Raw genomic sequence first — 22,039 nt, forward strand, 5'->3', positions numbered from 1 at the left:
TGTTCACTCAGAGTAAGGAAGTGAATCACTCATTGTCAAATATTCGCATAAAATTTAAATCCTTAATATACAGACTAGCAGTAACTTCAGATTAGAAACCTTTCGTCAGTAATATAATTAATACAATAACACATATTTTCTATGCTATATATTTCCTAAGCTACGTTATAATAAATTAAAGAAAAGAAGATAAAATACACATATAGTACAGTATTATATTCATCAACATTTAAAAGTTCATATAGCACAGTTACAACATAAAACCATCTATCTGTTACAACCTATATTAATGTTACTTTTTATGATGAAAACACTATAGATGTTACGCGTGTTACATGAACTCTTGAGTCTAAATGAAAAAAAAATCAGCGGCCAAGCGGTAAAAGTCACTGAACTTTGATAGTTCGGTCCAGGGTGCGAGAGTCCCGGCGAATGGGCAGGCTGCATTGGCGTTTTCGTGGTTTTCCCCATGTGTAACATGGATATAACGCGGTTTCTCTTAAAACGTCCTCCACGGGGCATCACTCCTTTACCGTATAGTGCCTAACGGCAGAGCACTTAATAAATAACATGAAAAGATAATACCAAAATAAAAACATTATTTACAGATATAGATATTCACATAATGATAATAAAGCAATGACAAATTGAATAATTTATAGTATGCGAGGTATAAAATTAATCCAATCCATCCTCAGAGCACCCAAACTTATACCCTAAGCACACGAAAAATTAGCAAAAACTCCTAAAGATCGTGTTTTATTGCAAAGCTGAACGTACTGGTTTAGCAAATTATTGAAGCGAAGATAAATAGCGCCAGTAGACGTCGCCAAAAAACTTCAATAGCTAATGTTAACAAGCAATAATATAGTTGATCTCTGAGACCACGAGACTTATTTTATTTGTTTGCATTAGCTGTACATTATACAGCTAATGCAAACAAATAAAGACATACTTTCTCTGCTTCTCTTAACGGAATATCTCATTCGAGTTAACAGACATCATAGCAACAACAGCTGGCTTAGAAACTATTACAACAGCAGCAATTTGAATTACACTGCAGGAAATGGTTTAATATTGGACGTTTCAGTTTATCCGCATCTCTCTCTTCGCGAAGGCGCCCATGTTAAATCTGAAAGTGGTTAGATACTATATTTTGGCATATTTTAGCTTTTCGCAACTCTTGCGCAAATGATAAATTGACACCTATTAGTTCGTTTTTACTTGTGTGATCATTTTATGCATGTATAACGTAGTACAAAGTTAACAATAAAATTACACGGCTTTGTTTTTCTCTTTAATCGAAAAAGAAACATGCCAGTGTAAAATTTAAAAATCGTGCAAAAGAAAAAAAGGAATAATTTGCTTTTGTAATAAAAGCCAGCTTAATTATTTATAATCTAGGCTAAACTAAAATTGGCGCAGATTTTGAATTAATATTTAATTAGATATTAACTTTATTAAAGTTCCAAAATTCTTGCTGGTAAGTACAAGGAAAATTAAAGACACAGCAGCAAACTGTAGTCGTGATAATTTAAAGTAATCCTCCTTCTCGATGCACAATTTGATCGCTTCATCAGAAGTTCAAACAAACCACTTACTGAAATACTGCTACGTTTGGTTTTTACGATTTTCTTGATGTCCTTAAGTTAAAGATTTAATTTCAGGTTAAAGGTCAGAAAACATACAGCGGGAACCAATAAACGCCTTGCAGCTGTTGACTATCCGACAAACTGCACAGCATAAACTTGTCACTAATCTTTCGTTTTCCGAGTTTTTTCTTCAGAATCCACCGAATTATTTCTGGGTTAATATACAGTATATCTTCTCGCAGACAGTTGACGACCTGACTGCCTTAGTTCACGAACTCCACAATTCATCCATAGTTTTCTTAACGACCATTTGATGTTTGCTCACTTCTTGGCTCATTCTCAACGTATTTCCTTCCGTCGATGAATCGAGCATACAATTCACACATGCGATCAGTGGATATCGTATTATGCCATGCCATAGGTCATATCATATCAAAGGTCTCTTACCGATCTCCTTAAATTGCTGAAAATTTGATGTTCATGTTCTCTTCCGTGCGTGAACCCATGACAACAATAAGTAGGATACGCTTTATTACTAATCTTCAGGACTGTAAAGATCTTCAATTTAAGCCTTATACCTCCTGCAAAAGAGGAAAGTTATTAATTTCAACTTAAAACTAGCAACATACTTTATCCTTAATGCTGACAGAATAATTGTAGCAGGTATGCAATTGTATTGTCAAATCTTATATTTGTGAACTATGTAGTTTGTCTAATAGGTTTTTCCAAATACCAGGAAATCTTCAAAATCGTTTCCAATAGTTTCATTCAAAACAAAACTGCGTGCAAAAGGACTTGTGCAGTTCAAGCCCTCGCTCTTCAAAAATAAACTCTTTATATTTTTTAATATTTTGCAGCAACTGTTATTGAAATTTGCATCACTAATAATAATTATTATCATTAATAAATGATGTTTATATCATTGTGCATTACACAGGTTACGAGGGACACACATTAGTCACCATGGGTCACCGGATAACGTCCCCAAACGCACACAAAAGATACCCCGTACTGAAATACACTCATTCACCCCGTAGAGTACTATGCAATACCATCCACTTAGGTTACTTAAGATCGACAAGGACCGACCTCTGTGTGGTACAATTTACGACGCAGTGTTCAGCTGAAATGCCATACATTTCACATGAGAATTCTTTCTACATGGTGTCAACAGCAACAAAAATTAAACCTAATGATAATTAAAAAATTTCTGCACCTTAACTCCTGCATTCTAAGTTCTCAGCTGGAAAGGAATTCTTCCCTAAGTGGAGGCGAGGAGGATTTCATGATCTCGGGAAGATGCTGCTCGATGTTGGACTGGTATATACTCAGATTATAGGAAAATGCTCAAGTAAAGAACAGCTAAGTTGGGGCTGAAATCATGTGACCCGAAGCAGCTGAAAAATATTAAATTTGATCATCACATATGAAAAGAAATAAGTAAAAATGCTTCCATAATTATTCTTATTAAATATAATAATAATTTATACATTAACAAACATGTAACATATATTAATAAAATTTAACGTAACTTAAAATGTATATCTTTCTTTACAACATACTAAAAACCTCCAATTTTCATTTTACTTAATTATATGGGATGCACCTGTTAAAAAACTCTGAAAAATATTTCCGGAGAATGACATCCTGACACATGCTAAGAAAGTTTTGTTTTGGTTTAGTTTATTTGATTATGGCAAAGCATTTGAGGGCTATCTGCCTGGGGAGAGGGATGCCTTCGTTTAGGACATTTTAAGGGAAGTTGGTTCGTATCCACGTTACCCATGTGGAAAACCATGGAAACGCCCACGCAGTTAGCCAGTTCGCCGGGATTCGAATCCCAAAGCGAACTATCAGTGTTCAGAGACTTTACCCGCTTGTGGACCATGCTAAGAAAGAAAAATGAAGCAATAAAGGGGGAAACCACTGGTCTATATATATCTGTCTTTGTTACATTTGAAAGCTGCTTTCAAAATGGTTCTAACAGTGGTACAAAGGGTTAAAAGTTATATTTACCATTAAATTTCAAAAGCATCTTATGGGTGCATTTTATTTTTAGAGGTAATTCTACTGTTACGCAAATGATAAATTTTTATTCTTAAAAGGTGTTGCGATTTGATGAATAGCAAAGGTTTTATTTACTTTTAATTTCGTGGCCTTTCTAAAGAAGTTAAAAAGGAAAAAAAAAAAAAAAAAAACGTCAAAGATACTATCAATTAGAATTAACCGAAACTTCATCAACGAGTTAAAGGAAAATCAGAAGAATTAAACTGTATTTTTCTTAATTGCCTTAAAATGGAAATATTTATTTAAAAACTCAGCTATGCAAAAAATCCCAAGTTTGTAAAAGTGCGTTTCGTATTTCCCCGAAATATTTAACCGAATGAAAAAAAATCCCATCAAAACATCACATGCTTTAATAAAACAAATATTCCACCAGCTTCACGTGCTTCTAAGCTTCTTCGATAACTTGAAGTGCCAACCAGTTCCGTTTCTGCCTGAAATGCAATATTTGCATTGCAATGTCATATCTACTTTGCAATCATCAAACAGGCCCCAAAGCCGTTCGCCATTATCGCCTTCTCTCCGTGTGTATGTTTGGCTTTCTTTTTATCACATCAGGGAAGTGCAGCCAAAAAGTAACTAGGCTTAAGAGGAAACAGTTACGCTGAGCTTTCAGTTTCGGGGAAAAATTTCCTCATCTTTAGCATGTTGTTAAACTGAGATTCCGTTTTGAAGAGCTTATCGATCAGGCCTTCGCCAATCAGTATGCATTTGCGAATACTAAAGCGGAACTGTTTCTTGTATTCCGAAACACTTTTATCCAGGAACAAACATAAATTGCAAATGCGAAAGAAAGGATGGTAGATTTTAAATAATACAATAAAACAATCCGATGTGGCGTATATTCAAATGTCTTACAACAGGATATTGAATTGAATTGTTTGCGCCGTTAGTCTGTTGTTATTGGTATGGATAATACTCGCTTGCCTTTCGATAATTAACTGTACAAACAAGCAAATGTAAGTGATTATGAATATTTAGGGGGTGCGCCTATCGTTGATCAGACCTTGAATACTAGTGATGACAGTGTGACTTTCCATGCTCCATTCTCTCTCGATGGACATTAAATAAGATGAAATCCGAAAATCGTGTACCCCTTCTTTACCAGCACTATGGAGAACATTTCGTACTCGTGCATTTTAGGTATCCTAATTTGGCAAGGGTTTTGCAGTACAACTGTAATGATCCATTAAGAACCCCATTTATCCGAGTTAAATTAAGCTTGTTGTTAATTTATTTGCGGGTTTTTAATATTTTCTATGTTGTTGGACTTATCTCAGTTGTCTGACAGTAACGACAGAACATGTTTACGAATTGAATCGCGGCTAGGAGGACGGGATTGCATCTGACGAGCCTTGGGCGCCTTTTAGATAAGGGTACGGCTTTAACAGTTCCTGAGGGACAGGTCTTTCTACTCCTCTTTCTCTATAATCAAAATCAATCGAGAGGATTTTTGGCTCGCAGTACATTCTAAATGTTCTTGTGCGGCAAAGACACTACAGGCTTAAAATATCCAAGTCTTCTCTGGGATTCGAACCTGAGCCCAGCGATACGGCAACCAGCAACGATAAGCACTGTGCCGATAAGGCGGGCAATTTTTTGTTTAAGTAATACAAGGCAGACCACGACAGAGACAGGATGCGATCCAGTTAGACTGGATATTTAAATTTTTAATATACAGTCATAACCGTGCTTTTCTTAACCGGAATTAGAACGCAGATTTGCTAAAACTGTTGTTAGTTATCATGCGTTATATCATCATACTGACCACTGCCTCAGTAATGCATCTAATTACAGATTATAGACGTTTTTAATTCAGATAACTACAAATATTTTTTTGATGTGAGATATCGTAATCGTAAGCTGAAGGTATTGTAAGTCGAAAATGTATGTTATACACCTAACATATATAATTAATCACAGATGCTTTTATTCATCAAAAATTTTCTTATTTGCAGCTGAATACATTTGTTTCCCAACCAAGTAAGAAATTAATTTATATTAAATCCTAGTATAAAGTTTCTGCCTTTATCAAATTGTTCAGAAAATTTTATGATAATAATGTTAAACTGATACATATTCTTCTTCGTCAATATTTCTTAAATTAATAGCCATTTAAGACATGCTATACTATCATAGGAAACTAAAAAGGTATTCTTTCTTTATCTTGATGAAAAAAGCATCCCTAAATGGCACTACCTCTTTGTTTTCTGTTATATTCTGCTTTTTCTGTATTTAAGAATAGAAGAAGCCTAAGATATTTTCTTCACGAAAGGTATACGGTAAAGTGTATGAAATCAAAATCCCACTTTCTGACTGAAAAGGAAAATATTTTTTTTTTCTCTGACTTTTCTAATAAAATAAGTTTTGTGTGAACGTTACAACTTATAGCTTGCAGATTATTTTTAGTAGGCACCATAATGATACTAAGTTTTCGGTCATTTGACGCGATATATAAATATAAATAAAACAAACAATAAAGAAAATTTTGAAAATATATAGCTAAAAGCTTAAATGTTGCTCTAAAAATGTTTTCAAATAAATTTAGCATTTTATATTACTGGTTTTTGTCATTGTACATTTTACTATCATTACATTTTATATTACACATTTTTATCAATTATAGTCCCTTACATACTGAAGGATAGGTCCTGGATTTCTGTATTTTTATTTCTTTGTGATGTGTAAGCGCTTATCTTTCTTCACAAGTATCCAAGGAGTTATTGGATTCCCACGAGTGTTCTCTCAGAGTATGAATATTGAACACGTCCATCTCGCAAATATAAACTTTATGGTTCAAATTCTGCTTAGGACACAGTAATCTTTGTTTTAATTTGCTCTGAAGTTAGAAATAAAACATGAAAGTATTTTCATTGGGACCCGAATTATAATCTGAACCATGGTTTGAATCTCGGTTCGAAACTGATTTTTCATATTTCTTTTTCTTAATTTAATGATATATATAGGTCCAAATGTTTTCTCGAGAAGCTGTAGTAATTAAAGAAGGATAGGAGACCGAACGATTTAAGTCTTCGAAACGTTACGGATTAAAACTAGGATGGCATTTCCGAAAGTCTACCGTCATCACTGATGGATAGATCATGAGAACCGTAAATGCAACCACTAGGATTATCCGTGTGGGCTGAAGTCGGATTTTGAGATAAGCAGCAATAATAAGCAAAATAATGTGTATGTTAAGAAAACATTAGATATTCTAAGAATGTATGTTATTTATTCGAGCATCCACAGTTATTTCTTATTTATAGAATTTCTTTTGATAAAATTACAATATAACTTAAAATATCCGGAATAATCAAAGTTACAATCTATCCAAACATTCGAAAAATCCATATAACTGAATTGTCTTTTGCCTGTCCATTAAAATATTTAGTTAGGATATTGCAAACGTGAGACTTTTTAATAGCTATCGTATTAAATTTTAACAAAGAACACACTTATGTTGTTGTGACTTACCTCACTTGTCTGACAGTAACTTCAGCACAAGCCCACGTAAACCGGTATAGAGTCTAGCGTCGCTGACTGCTGTGCCAAAGAGTCCAGGTTCAAAGCCCGGAGAAGGCATAGATGTTTTAAATGTATAGTGTCGATGGCATAGATGTTTTAAATGTATAGTGTCGATGCGGCTTGGCGGCATTCTAAATATGCGTGGAGCCGAAAGTCCTCTCGTGTGGCTTGGTGGAAAGGAAGAGGGATGAGAGACCCACGGACCCGTCCCCACGGGGTGCTCTCCATCAAAATTGGGGGCGGAACTGAGACAAATCGTACTGCCTCATGTTAGATAATCAAGGCTGTTGCCAACGGCAGGCGTAATCTTGCGCTTCTTACCACGAGGAATTTCGTGGGCTTGGGCTAACTACGTCAGACAACTGATCATAAGCAACAATAACAACAGGAATACAAGATTGCGGCTGTCGTTGGCAAGAGCCTTGAGCACCATACAGGAGACAGTACGACTTAACTCGTCCCCCCCCTCCAGTTTCGATGGAGAGCACCTCGAGGAAACGGGTCCCAGAGTCTCCTACCCCTCTTCCCCTACCTTCGACCTCTCGAAAGGACTTTCGGCTCGCCGACTATTTAGAGTACCTCATGCCGCAAAGTCACTATACATTTACAAAAATCCATGCTTTCTCCGGGATTCGAACTAGGGCCCTTCGGTACGGCACTGTGGCAGGAAGAATGGGACACTGCACAAACAGGCAGGCGTACACACTACCATCTAATGTACGTAAACCCTGCCCGGCTATGTTCTAATACGCACTTGGTGCGCTATATCACGGGCCATGGACCTTTCCCGGAATACTTTGCCAGGCATGGCGTGACTGACACAGATCAGTGCAGTTGTGGCCACCTGGGTACTCCGGAGCATTATGTCACAACCTGCCCACTTACCAGCGAACTGCACATACGTATTCCAACTGTCAATACGCAGGCCTTCTGTAAATTCATGATTAAGCAAAAGCACCTTTGTCGACAGATCATTAAAATTATGAATTTACTTGCCAGACACGGAACTGACCTTTGCGCAGTTGAATAATTAGTGCAAGGCCACATATACCACGTATACGCAAGGCTAAGTATACCGCGTATGTGTACATGTACTGTTTATCCGAAGCGTACCGCAACATCTCAGCAGTACTAATCAAAATTCAAGCAATGTAAATAATTTAAAAACCATTATATAAAATAGTTCATGCACATCAGCAAGTATGCGCGAACATCTCCACTAATTTAACAGTGAATATTAATATGGATGACGTGTCAGACAAAGAAAGTACCCAGCTGACTTCAGGCTCTGCCTAGACCTGAATTGCAAGTGTAATGCTACCCAATGCCCATCCCCATAAGTGGCTGCACAACCTAACTGCTTTAAATACGTGTATTTAAATGTAAATGTCGCATCGGATGTACTGAACAGTCAAAGGACAATATCTTAGAATATGTATGCAAAAGCATATGTACAGTACAGTCTGCGCATACCGCAGTGACATAGCAAGATGCTCCTATGAACAGTAGAAATAGATAAGGGTGGACGTGGTGCTGTACTGATTAATCTTTACGGCAAAGGGACAGTGCCCACGTCCACCGTCACTTATCACTTATCACTTATCGGTACGGCACTCAACGTCGCTAATCACTACCCCGGTTGGGGGGCGAATGCATTTTTGAAAACGGTGTTACGATTCATACGAAAGAGAAAAAAAGAAGACACATTATCTCATGCTTTAAAATTCAATATAAAGATAACGGTCTTACATCGAAAGGCTAATATAAAATACCTCACTGCATATTTTTAAACAAAACTTCTTGGCCTGGACAGCGAATAGACGAAACAAAGTTACATTTGTTTAGACTTTTTTAGAAAAGGAGCGTTTGTTATGGCTAAGTAATAACTCGAGCAATAAACAGAGAACAGTCGACCTACATACAACAACACGTATTTACTTTTTCGTTAACACGTATTTACTTTTTCGTTAACGGATAAACGCTACATATTTGTTGAACATTGTCGGCCAAACTATGTATGTATCTGGTCATTCTTAATTAATTAAATACATTGTTAAAAGAATATTTATAGTATTATTGTTTATGTTATTTAAATCAAGGAGACGTTAAAAATTTATAAATTAATTAATAATAAAATTAACATTTCTTGCTCCCCTCCCCCCCCCAAAAAAAAGGAAAATCTATTTGGATAATGTGGGGCTTCATTTCTTAAATTAAATCGTAATCACGGCTAAAGTTAATTACCCGAGCTCTATGGAAGGTCGTCAAGAAAGTTCAACAAACACACAAAAAGTATGTGTATAAACAAAGAATAATTAAAATTAAATCAATATAAGGAGGTAAATTAAAAAATTAATAAATTAAAAACAATAGTCAACTAATAATTTTACCGAAGTACCGATACTGAGTACCCAAGCTCATTTTATTTGAAGTTCCGGTTAGAATTATAATTTTGCTCAAAAATTGTCAAGTACCGGAGACGGACTCCGGCTGAATTTCAGCCCTGGAATAGTTTAAGTTTTTAAGATCACTTTTAGTGAAATCTCTTATTTCATACAGCAGTATTTATGAAGTAAAATGTTATTTAATGCACCAAAAATGAAAAAAAAAAAAAAAAAAAAATATGATCAAAATTTTATAAAAGCAGTTTTGTCAAATTATATGAATTTCAAACTATATGAAACTTTAAATTTTAAAAATCAATTACGATTCATCTACCGTGTATGATTATATTTCTTTTCATCCAGCAAACATTTTCATTAAATTATAAACTTGTAATATTGCGCGCTTCCAACCTGCACGCAGCAATAGTGGTGATTCTAATTCAGAAGTCAAACAACAAAAATCAGCGTTATATTTACAAAATTTTCACAGGACTAGTTTCGATGGTTTTACCGAACCACCATCCTCAGCTGCAAAACCGAAAATGAACAAGATAGGAAATAATGATTAGATAAGATAAGAAAGCCTGGACAAGAATAAGCAAGTGGCGCCATCTGTTGGTGAAACCAGAACTAAAACATAATTTCTTTAAAAGCCGAAGGCAAATTTGGATTGGAATTAGGATCGTTAACTAGAACAGAAAGATTTTTATGAATGTGAAATGCCTCTAGAAAATCCAGTTCTCCAATGGAAGATGTTTTTTAAATAATTTTGGCAGCAGAAAAATTAAAAGTGTGGTTTTCGGACCAACAATGTTGAGCAACAGAAGACATCTGTGTTTCCTTTTTTCTAACATATGCCTCATGTTCCTTGACGCGAAATTTTAAGGCTCTCTTAGTTTGGCCAATGTAAATTAAACCACACTGGCAAGGAATCCTATAATTACCCCAGGAATTCATATCCGGAATGGGGTCCTTGAGTATGGAACTCGGCACATATTTTGCAGAAATTTAACTTTCGGGTTGTTTATTATCCCATCAATAAAATTCCGAGTTCCATACTCAAGGACCCCATTCCGGATATGAATTCCTGGGGTATTTATAGGATTCCTTGCCAGTGTGGTTTAATTTACATTGGCCAAACTAAGAGAGCCTTAAAATTTCGCGTCAAGGAACATGAGGCATATGTTAGAAAAAAGGAAACACAGATGTCTTCTGTTGCTCAACATTGTTGGTCCGAAAACCACACTTTCAATTTTTCTGCTGCCAAAATTATTCAAAAAACATCTTCCATTGCAGAATTGGATTTTCTAGAGGCCAAATTTGCCTTCGGCCTTTAAAGAAATTATGTTTTAGTTCTGGTTTCACCAACAGATGGCGCCACTTGCTTATTCTTGTCCAGGCTTTCTTATCTTATCTAATCATCATTTCCTATCTTGTTCATTTGCGGTTTTGCAGCTGAGGATGGTGGTTCGGTAAAACCATCGAAACTAGTCCTGTGAAAATTTTGTAAATATAACGCTGATTTTTGTTGTTTGACTTCTGAATTAGTATTTATTCGACGTGTTATTGTGTCTTAATAGTGGTGATTGCTAAGAACTGGAAAGTACACCAAAGTCTTGAGAAGGGTTTAAATCCCTTTTTATTCAACTTTAGAAATTACAAATGCATGCTCTTGACGCTCACAAACTACGCCGACCCGGCGGTAAAATAGAAATAAGAAACTAAAAAGAGAATAATAACAAGTGACTAACTACGAGGCTCTCTAAACGTAACTAACTTCACCACGTTCTAAGATACCGCTGACAATTCAGCAAACTTCTGAATATTACGTTAAAATATTAACAATCTGCCGAGGCAAGCACACAGGCCGAAACGCGTGGTTCTTCGATTTCTAACTAGCCACCTCCACACTCGTGAAGCAAGAAAGCACACTTTCGAACTTGTTTCCCTTCTATTTAACTGAGATTACTTCCGCTGACAATTTGAATCCTTGCGCGTTCTACTAAAATTTACATACTCTGGCATTGGCAATTCCAGGTGAAAGTAAGGCTTGACAGGAAAGATAGTTTAAACTTAAAATAAATGTTAGTTAAAATAAATATAAACACTACATTTGCCGCTGCCAGAATTTGGTAAACTTGGAAGCAGGTCCTAGAAACGACCTGTTGAAAAGTTTCCACAATACTGAACTATATTTTAAGAGCCTCGTTTACATATAAAAAATCTGTTATCTCACAAAAGGTAGAATAAATTTCTGTAGATACTTATTTAATTCTCTCTTCTTACAGCAACCTTTCCTGGACTTCAGCAATCAATCTGTTCTCTTCCTTCCATCATCTGGAAGGAATAAGTATCAGTATCTTTCTAAATACATTATAATTTACACTTTCTTGACACTGAATAAGTTTTTGTTTTTGAACGATTTATCTTTCTTGGTTACTGCTTAATTCACATTCATTCAAGTATTCAAACATGAATTTAACTTTACCCTAGCTCTCCACCATGTGTGGTGTCAAACGGGAATATTCGTGTTTTAGTATTGCAACACTTCCCCTAACCCAATGATTTGTTAGAATTCAACGACCAAATAGACACACCTTACTCAACATTCTACAACTCGATGAGCTACTTTAACATTCTTAAAATTCAAGTGTAGGTGGAGAACCCTACAAAACACATTCATTCTAACTTCCCCCTCATTCATCTTTAGACATGCAGGCTTTCGCTCTAAAGCATGATTTTATCTATAGTTTAATACTTAATTTGGATTCATTGCTTTTGAGCATTTACTTTTAGCATCTAAAATTTTATGCTTCTAGACTAAATTCTGCTTTTACATAACTTTCAAGCATTTACGTATATTTATAAAATTCTAATACATATAATTTTTACAATTTACCATAAAATGAATAAGAGAAAAATGAATTTTTACTTTACTCATTCTTCGCCAAGCTTGCGGCACTGAAACTAAAGTTCTTATTAATACAAGAATACGAAGTTATTTTTATCTTCGGCCAAATTTTGGCTTTAACATAACAGAATTAGTCTTTCGACCAACAGAAACTGCTTGTTCTTAGATTTTATACTTTAAAAAAAATAATACTTTTGCCTTAGCTAAATAAAGTAGAACAAAACTAAGTCTCAACCGAGACACAGTGACTTCCGTCAAAACATAGAATTTAACTTATCTTTGAGTTTTCGATGATTGGAACTCCGACATCCTTTTCTGGCAGAACTGCTCCCATGTTATAGGTTTCATCGACGTCAGTCTTCTCCTTAGTGTCCTCCGAGTGTCGTCCACGTTACTTTTTCTTTTTCGACCTCTGCATGCTGGCCTCTTGGAGTGGTAGTCGTCGGGTTGCTGTCTTTTCCGTTTTCCCCTGGACGGCTGGTCTTGGCGTCCTCCGGTCTGGAGTCATGCTTGAATTTCTTCTGTTGGTGGTGGTCTTTTCGTTCCTCCTGCTGTCTTTTCGTTTTCGGGAACGGCGGCCTTGTTTGCACCTGACTCCTAGAACGTTATCCTAGAACCTGGTCCTGGAACCAGGTTCTCCTCGATGGAAGGGAAGCGTTCTCCTCGATGTAGAATTTCTACTGCGATACGTTGTAAGTGGTGTTTTCCTCTTTACCAAGGTTTGTTTACGCGGCGGCTTTGCTTTCTTGTTTTTCTTAAATGCTGGAGTCTGAAAGTTTTCATTTCTTCTTTTCGGTACCGTCGCATGGGTTGTAGAAGGGTTAGGTTTCTCTTCAGTTCTCTGCTTCTTGGGTAGTGGAACGGATGACGTTACTTCTGGACCTTCTACTTCTTTTACGCTTGAGTCCTGCAAGAAACGTTTAAGGATTTCAAAATCATTTTGATTATAGTATTTTTTCACCTGGTCGGGACTTGCTTTACAGATTTCCCCTCTCTCGTTCTTAAGGTACAATACGACTCCTTTGATTTCCTGAAGTACATAGGGGCCGTCAATATTTGGAGCAAACTTTGCAGTAAACTTGTCTGGGCACTTGATAAAGAAAATTTCCGCTTCAACACTTTATCCCCAACTTTAAAATCTGCTTCACGGCGTTTTCTATCATAATATAACTTTTGTCTATTTCTTGCCGTATGCGAGCTTTTAACCGCCTGGTCAATAAGTGTTTGCACGTCTTTCTGTTTAAATTCTTGCCTTCTTTGTTGCACAAAGAATAATTTATCTAATGGCGTAATTAACTTTCCTCCTAAAAATAATTCTGCTGGGGTTTTTCACGTAGTATCGTGATTTGCTATTCTTAAAGCATAAGCTAACTCATTTTTGTAGCCATCCCAGCGCTTGTGATGTGTGCTAACATAACTTCGAATTATTTTTATAATGTTTTTATTAACTCTTTCTGCTATGTTTGCCTGCGGTCTATACGGAACCATTTTGATATGGCGTATGCCAAGTCCAGTGCATATGTTTTCAATTATTTGACTAATGAATTGTTTACCGTTATCTCTAATGACATTTATCGGTGCACCGTATTTTAAAATGTATCTGTGTAAGAATGCATCTGCGACTGTTTTGGCTGACGCGCGTTTAAGTGGAACAATTTCTGTCCATTTTGAAAAATGATCTACTATTACTAAAAGAAAACGATTTTTATTTAACTCGCTCTGGGGGAAGGGACCAAGGAGATCTATGCCTAAAATTTCATTCGGAAATGTAGCGCGAATGCTATTTAAGTACCCGGCCGGGCTGTAATTAATATCATTTATTAACTGACATTGATTGCCGGACCTGACATACGCAGTTACTATTTTGTATAATTGCGGGAAATATACCTCCTCGCGTACCCTTTTTAAAGTCCTTCTGACCCCTAAATGACCCGCTGTTTTCGCGTCGTGTAATTCCTTCAAAATGCTTAATAGAAGCGAGGCTGGGATGACTGGTTTGTACTCGAGATTTTCGTTTGTTGTTTTCGTATAGAATAATAAATTATCTATTATTTCATAGTTTTCTGCTCTATTTCTTATCGCATCGATATCTGTGTGCTCAAAGCTTTCGGGGTCTTTCAAATATGCATAGATATTTCCAAATTCAGGATCAGCTTTCAATTCAGCAATAATTGTATCTCTAGAATCTAAAATTTTTGAAGTCAACACAGCGCATTTAAGTTCATTGCCTTCATCGTCCAGTTTTATACGAGAAAGTGCGTCAGCTACATTGTTTTCCTTACCCGGTTTATATTTGATTATGAGATTATATTCTTGGAGTTTTAAAGCCCATCTTATTAACCTGGGCGTTAGGTTTTTCCCCGAGTAAAGTCTACCAACAGCCGCATGATCCGAAAAGACTGTTACTGGCGCTTTGCCGAAATAAACTCAATTTGTGTACAGCCATTAATACGGCTAATGTTTCTCTCTCTGTAGCTGTATAATTCCTTTGCGTATGATTCAATGTTTTACTAAAAAATGCCAAAGGATGGCTATTTTGCATATGAACCGCACCCACAGCATAGTCCGACGCATCTGCTGCAATTTCCAGGTTTTCGTCCCCCTCCGGGAATTTCAAAACAGGGGCATTGATAAGCGCTTCTTTTAACCTTTCAAATGCGGTATTTCCTTCTGCTGTCCACGTGAATTTACTTTTCCTTCTTTTAATTACTAACAAGGGTTCAACAATATTAGCAAATATTAGCAAAATCTTTTATGAATGACCAATAATAAGAACATAACCGAAGGAAAGAAGAAAGTTTCTTGGCGGTGTTGGGAGGTGGAAAATTCTTGATTGCTTTTATTTTTGAATCTTGAGTTTCTATACCCTTTTGCGAAATTTTATAACCCAGATATTTAAGTTCTTTAGTTGCGAACTTGCATTTTGAGGCGTTAATTGTAAGACCGGCCTCTTTTAATAATTTAAAAACTTCTTCTAGATCTTTAATATGTTGTTCCAACGTACTACTCGTTATAATTATATCATCTAGATAGATTAAAGTCGATTTTCCTAGGACAGGCTTTAGAACAATGTCCATAGCTCTCTGGAATGTTGATGGGGTCCCACAAAACCCAAAGGGCATGCGTAAAAATGCATAAGTGTCCGATTTTGTTATAAACGCGGTTTTATGTATGTCTTCGGGTCTCATAGCTATTTGATAGTAGCCAGACGTTAAGTCCAAAGTAGACATGTATCTTGTCGATTTGATCTGTCTAATGATTTCCTCTATAACCGGCAAATGGTAAACTGGGAATTTAGTAATACTATTCAGTTTTCTGTAATCGATAGCAAACCTCCAAGCCCTTTTATCCGACGGAGGAAACTCGTTCATTTTCCTACATAGTACGACTGGACTCGCGTACTCACTATTTATGGGTGTTATTATTTTGTTCTTTAACATTTCCTGAATATGTTCTTCTATGATTAGCTCTTTCTGTTTATCATAGCGATAAGGTTTAGTCCCACAGGGTTTGTCGGCAGTTAACTGTATCCCATGCGTAACTATTTGACAGCTATGAGGCCGTTCTGAAAACAAGTTTGAAAAAGTACTCACCACTTGCTGGATGGCTTGACTTTCATGGTCATTCAAATGGCTAAGGTCGACTTGCGGTTGTTCCACTGGTTCCACCACCCTCCGGTCCATCTCCAGCACAATAGAACTGTCCCGAAAATTGAGTTTGGCCTTCGCGGCCCTTAAAAACTCCATACCTAAAATAAGTGGATTTTGCAAATTTTTTACTACAATAATTAATACTTTAAGGCTTTCATTTTGGAGTTGTATTTTTAAAGATAGTTTTCCGATACATTGACAAGTTTGTCCTTGCGCTGCTATGATTTCTGTGTTTTATTTTTAAATAATCGAAACCTATTAAAGTTCTTCTTAAAAAAAATATCACTCATAAAATTACCTTCTGCTCCTGTATCGATGAGGGCTTCTACTGGTACATCGCCAACCAGGACTTGTATAATTGGTAACTGCGAGTTCCTTACGATGACCGTATTTATGTGTCTTTTTGAGGGTTTTTTCAAAACTTCCGGGGTCTGAACCCTCGCTTTCACAGGCCCCTCTACTCGTTTAAAGCTTTATTTTCAACTTCTGCCTTCTGGGTACGCGGACGTTTGTTTTCAAATTTCCTTTTTGGGCCTTGACCTTCGAGGTTCGATGAGTTAGCTTGATAGTTCTTTCCCCCATAAGAGCGGTTTGCATTTCTGGTCTGCTCATTTGAAGATTGCCTTCGGATACTTTGAGAATACGATGCCCCTCTAGCTTTTTCCGCTATTCTGCGATTTTGAAACTTGACCGCCAATTCGAAGAGCTCCTGCAATGTGCTTGGGTTTCTCATTTCGAAGTAGTCTTGAACAGCAGGCTGGCTGCATGGGCGTTTTCGTGGTTTTCCCCATGTGTAACGTGTATACGAGCCAGTTTCCCTTTGAAAGTCCTCCACGAAGGCATCCCTCCCCTTAGGCAGATAGCCCTCGAGGCTTTGCCATAATCACACACACACACACACACACACACATACACACACACACACACACTTGAACAGCAGGTAACAATCTTGGTAAGATTATTTCAATAATCTCCGCGTCGGGTTTCTTCCCATACAGCATATCCGTCAGCTTAATTTTTCGCAGAATAAAGTCAGTCAGCTCTTCTATATTCCGTTGATAAAAACTATACAGTTCGGCTTCTAGCCTTGCTAGATCTTTCACTATGGGGAAGGCTTTAATAACGATTTTTTGAAATTTTTAAATGTATATGTCTGGCCTCCGAATTCCCCTAATAAAAATTTGCCTATATTCTTCCACCATAGCGCGGCCCGTCCTCTTAGTGCAGATGTGGGGATGGCAACTTTTTGTCTTTCAGGCACAGGGTAGAGCTGGAGGTTATTGTCGAGGCTTTCTAGAAATATCGCCACCGAATTTTTTCCGTCGAAATTGACGTTTGGCTTGATTGACGCTCTCAACGTCTGGACCAGGTATCCAAATCCTTCCAATTGGCTTGCCATTTCTTGTTGTCCAGCAACTTCCATCCAATTTTCGGTTCGACAGTGTTCGGGCGCCAATGTAATGTTGCGCGCTTCCAACCTGCACGCAACAATAGTGGTGACTGCTGAGAACTGGAAAGTAGACAATGTCTTGAGAAGGGCTTAAATCCCTTTTTATTCAACTTTAGAAATTACAAATGCGTGCTCTTGACGCTCACAAACTACGCCGACCCGGCGGTAAAATAAAAATAAGAAACTAAGAAAAGAATAGTAACAAGTGACTAACTACGAGGCTTTCTAAACCTAACTAACCTCACCGCGTTCTAAAATACCGCTGATAATTCAGCAAACTCTGAATATTACGTTTAAAGATTAACAATCTGCCGAGGCAAACACACAGGCCGAAACGCGTGGTTCTTCGATTTTTAACTAGCCACCTCCACGCTCGTGAAGCAAGAAAGCACACCTTCGAACTCGTTTCCCTTCTATTTAACTCAGATTACTTCCGCTGATAATTTGAATCCTTGCGCGTTCTACTAAAATTTACATACTCTGGCATTGGCAATTCCAGGGGAAAGTAAGGCTTGACAGGAAAGATAGTTTATACTTAAAATAAATGTTAGTTAAAATAAATATAAACCCTACAAACTTTTAATATATAAAATATCCTTATATTAAATCTGTTTGATAAAAAAGTCGTTTATTATTTTCTCCTTTTTATGCTAACTTTCAAGCAAAATTTCTCGAAGAGAAAAATATATTCTTACGAACAAGATCTCTTTAAATTTCCAGTGTACTCACTTATAAATCAAAGTGACTTTTTCTATCTTTTACTTTCCAAGTCACTAGCGAAAATTTCCTCATTTCTCTTTATCCAGTAAACATTTTAAAGTGACATTTCACCTTTTATTACACCACTTACGCTCTAAAAATTTTTAATTTTTTAGTAAAGGATGTTACTTGATTGATAATGAAATAAAAACAAGTCTTCACTTGCGACAGGCGTACATTACTGGTAAAGGGGAAACCCATTGTTCTCTACTCGATTGCTGTGCAAAATTGCGCCATTTTAAAATTAACGGCGACTTGCTGGCGCCTGAAAAGGACGCGTCAACTTGGCTCGGAAATCAAAGCATTTAAATGATGAAGTAATTCTCGCGTTTGAGTGATCCCAACACAAACATTATTTCATCAGACGCTATTAAACATTTCCTACTTCCAGTTAACTGCGACCAATGAGAATATTTTTCGCATAACTTGTCGATCCTTCTGTTCTATCAGAACCAGATCGGCTGGCAAGAAGAAGAAAAAATACGGAATTCTAAGCATTTTCATTATTTCAAGGCTGTTCTGCCGCGTTTATCATGGAGCATGATTTCTGCTTTTAGGCAATACTCTGGGAATTCCCCTCGGCCGCTACCAGCTGAACCTTCTACCACGTATCAAGAGGCATACCAGTTTGTTTACAAGTTTTCCTTTCCTCTTATTTGCATACTCCAGGTCCATCAGACGATTCCGATTAAACAGTCGATGGTATCAATATTAGGCTTTTGACTCGCATATCATAGCAGGAAGCGAAATGACGTCGCTGCGGGAAAGTTTTCAGAAATTCCAAATATTTTTAATATAAATTCAGATTTTTACTTTTATTCTACAATTTTATAACGCTATAATTTATTTACCGTTGAAAATATCAGTTAATAATGAATTATCGGATGAGTTTTTACTACATTATGAGTATTTCATAATTATTATATTATGAATGGTCCAAGATAAACCGAACCCAAAGCAGTTGCAGCCTCTGACATCTAGTTCGTTTATCTTGGGCCATCCGATAAATAACAGTTGAAAGAAAATTTCTGTTGTCTACAAAAAAACTAAACAGTAAAGAAAAAAATGTCAACCTATGCAGTCAAGCATACTGCCACATATTTCAAGCCTTTTACTTCAGCCAGACATACGAGGATAAACTCAGATTTTCATGTTTCTTTACGTCAACCAGACAAACGAGTATAAACATTGATTTCTGAAGCTTGCAGGCAGACAGGGATCGCATTATTTGGATTACAGTTAGGTTATTTGAATATGGTAAAGCACACGTGGGCTATCTGCCTAGAGAGAATGATGCCTTCTTGGAGAACTTTCTAGGAGAAATTGGCTCGTATTCATGGATATTTGGATTATGGCAAAACATTCGCAAAGGCTATCTGCCAAGAGCAAGAGATGTCTTCGTGTCGTAATTTTAGGGCTCGTATTCACGTAATGTATCAGAAAATCCTCGAAAACCCTTTCGTCAGAATTTGAACTTGATTCAAGCAACTAGTAGTTAATGGTGTTACCGCCACTGATAAGCATGCAGGTAGACTAGGAAAATGTAGAAATGATGACATGAGGAATTCAAATAAGTAAATCCTCTATCCCAGCGGTTCTCAACCTTTTGACTAACCCGTACCATCTAAACAAAAATTGAAAGCCTTTAGTACCACCGCTACAAAGTACTACTACCACCATCACTCTTGAACAAAGCTCAGATTGCATAAATTTACGAGTGTTAGAGAAAAAACTCAATCAGGATGTTGGGGTTTTAATTTTTGAATTTAATAGTTAAAAATACTTTTCTTCTTTGCGTACCACCTGTTTTTCTTTCGCGTACCACCGGTTGAGAACCCCTGCACTATCCTATCCCTTAGGCTGTTCTATCTTGAGCTACTTTATCTTCGAAAAATCCACTTTTAACTCCGTCGTCACTGCCCCATCTATGAGTTCGCTGTTCGCCGGCAGTTAGGGAAAGTGAAACTACATTCATATGTTACATCTGTTTCACTGGGATGTGTACTTATCGTACTATTTTTCTTTTCTTTTCTTTTTTCTTCTTTTTTACTTCCTTGCATGAAATATAGGTAGTATTGTAGTTGCAAAAAGTTTCTGGTATCATATTTAAACGAAAATATCCATTTTGACCGCTTTTGAATCCATCTGAATGATGTTTTAGCGTGACATCTGTATGTACGGACAGAATAAAAGACTATTTTTGCCAAAACGGATTGTAAAATGAATTTAAAATGGATTCAGAAGAGGTTTTTTTTTTCCTTGCTGTATGTACGTACGTATATGTCTCGCGTAACTCAAATGTGCATGAATGTAGGTATGTTTCTTGCGTTGTGAAAAAATAACGATATCTAAAGCCATCAAATTTTGAATAACGTAGTTCTCCACCCAAACATGGGCACCTGGAAGCACGAATTTGGAATTAATTTTATTGTCTATTTCATATTTTGTAAAATTGTAACGAATTTTTGATTAAAAAACTAAACAATTTCAATGCGAGTATTGGCAACATTGTGCGGAAGAAAATATTTTTATCTCCAGGGCGCAAAACTGTTTATCGGAAATTCTAAAAATATGCTGTTTTTAAATATTTTAAGGGGCGTTAGCCCAAATGCTCTTGAAATGGTTCTTAAAATATGCATGTGTGTGTAAATGCAAAAAACATGGAGACTGGCTCGTATACACGTTACACATGTGAAAAGCCACAAAAACATTTCTTTTAAATCGTGTATTTTATATTAAAAAGTATTAACGAAAACAAAAAATGAGTTAATTAGTAGTAACTGTCATTTTAACGCAATTGATTAATTCAGTATCGCAACGTTATTTGACGGTCTTTCAGGGAGTAAGATTTACAGCACAACATAATATTTGCAAATATGTTGTGAATAATAGCACTGACATCACAGTTTCACTGACATTAGAGGAGCTGCGAATTCAACCTTTACACTACAGGAAGCTAAGACTGAGAGAACGGAACCACGAATTGGCAACCGGTGTAGTGAAAGGGTCATTCTATTTAGATCTTTGTACCTATGCCAGTTTTTTTCCCCTCCTCCCGCTCAGTCAAAACCTCTATAAAGATGACAAAACAAAAATATACTGTACTGTCCAAGCAAATTATTAATTACTAGGCTATACTTCTAATAATGTGTTTTTAAATCTTTACATAGTAATTTATAAACAGTTTAAATTTTTTGCATATCAGAATAAAGATTTTAAGCAGTTTATTAACAATTATTTGCGTAAGAAGCTAATTTTTTCTGATGGGTAACCCAAGATATCGGAATCATAAAGCAAGTCAGGCATAAACACGCAGATCACCAAGAATTTAGTAAGTACTTACCAGCGACACTACTCATTCAGAGTAACATCCTACAGGGTATCTTGACTAGTTTGACTGCAGGGTAATGTTTTTGGAAACGATTTTCCAAAAACTTTACAAACAGTTATCGTTTTTGATGGCTACGTACATTAAGGCGGAAACTCGCGGCAGTTAGTGCTTCCTTTATATCTTGGCCTTGCTTCAAAAGGAACTTGAGAGTTTTGCTCATTTTATCACGAAGTTCTGGAGTAGTTATCACGCCGTTTACGAATTCAAGATTGTTCTTAGTTGATCTAACACTACGATGCGCTTGTCTTAATGGATACGAAAAGAGGTGGTACTTTGATGTGCCGCTTTTACCGCAAATGCAGTTAGTTACCCT

The 22,039-nt window shown here is 36.5% G+C and overlaps 1 long non-coding RNA gene across 2 annotated transcripts in view; it reads right to left on the reverse strand.

Annotated features, from left to right (window-relative positions):
* Positions 1-1,284: 1,284 nt before the first annotated feature.
* LOC146996816 (uncharacterized) overlaps positions 1,285-22,039 on the reverse strand; it is a 143,409-nt gene continuing 122,654 nt past the window's right edge. Inside the window, exons 1-3 of one of the 2 annotated variants that reach the window (XR_015041694.1) lie at positions 21,679-21,906; positions 2,809-2,989; positions 1,285-2,173 (exon numbers count right to left, since the gene is read on the reverse strand). This is a non-coding gene — a long non-coding RNA (uncharacterized LOC146996816). Of the gene's footprint in view, positions 2,174-2,808; positions 2,990-21,678; positions 21,907-22,039 lie in introns of those variants that run through there. The other variant, XR_015041695.1, reaches the window with a different exon arrangement.

Source organism: Stegodyphus dumicola, chromosome 6 (genome assembly GCF_044657685.1).
Source record: "Stegodyphus dumicola isolate Sdum_Otavi_A_Nest chromosome 6, ASM4465768v1".
Taxonomy (NCBI): Eukaryota; Metazoa; Arthropoda; class Arachnida; order Araneae; family Eresidae; genus Stegodyphus; species Stegodyphus dumicola.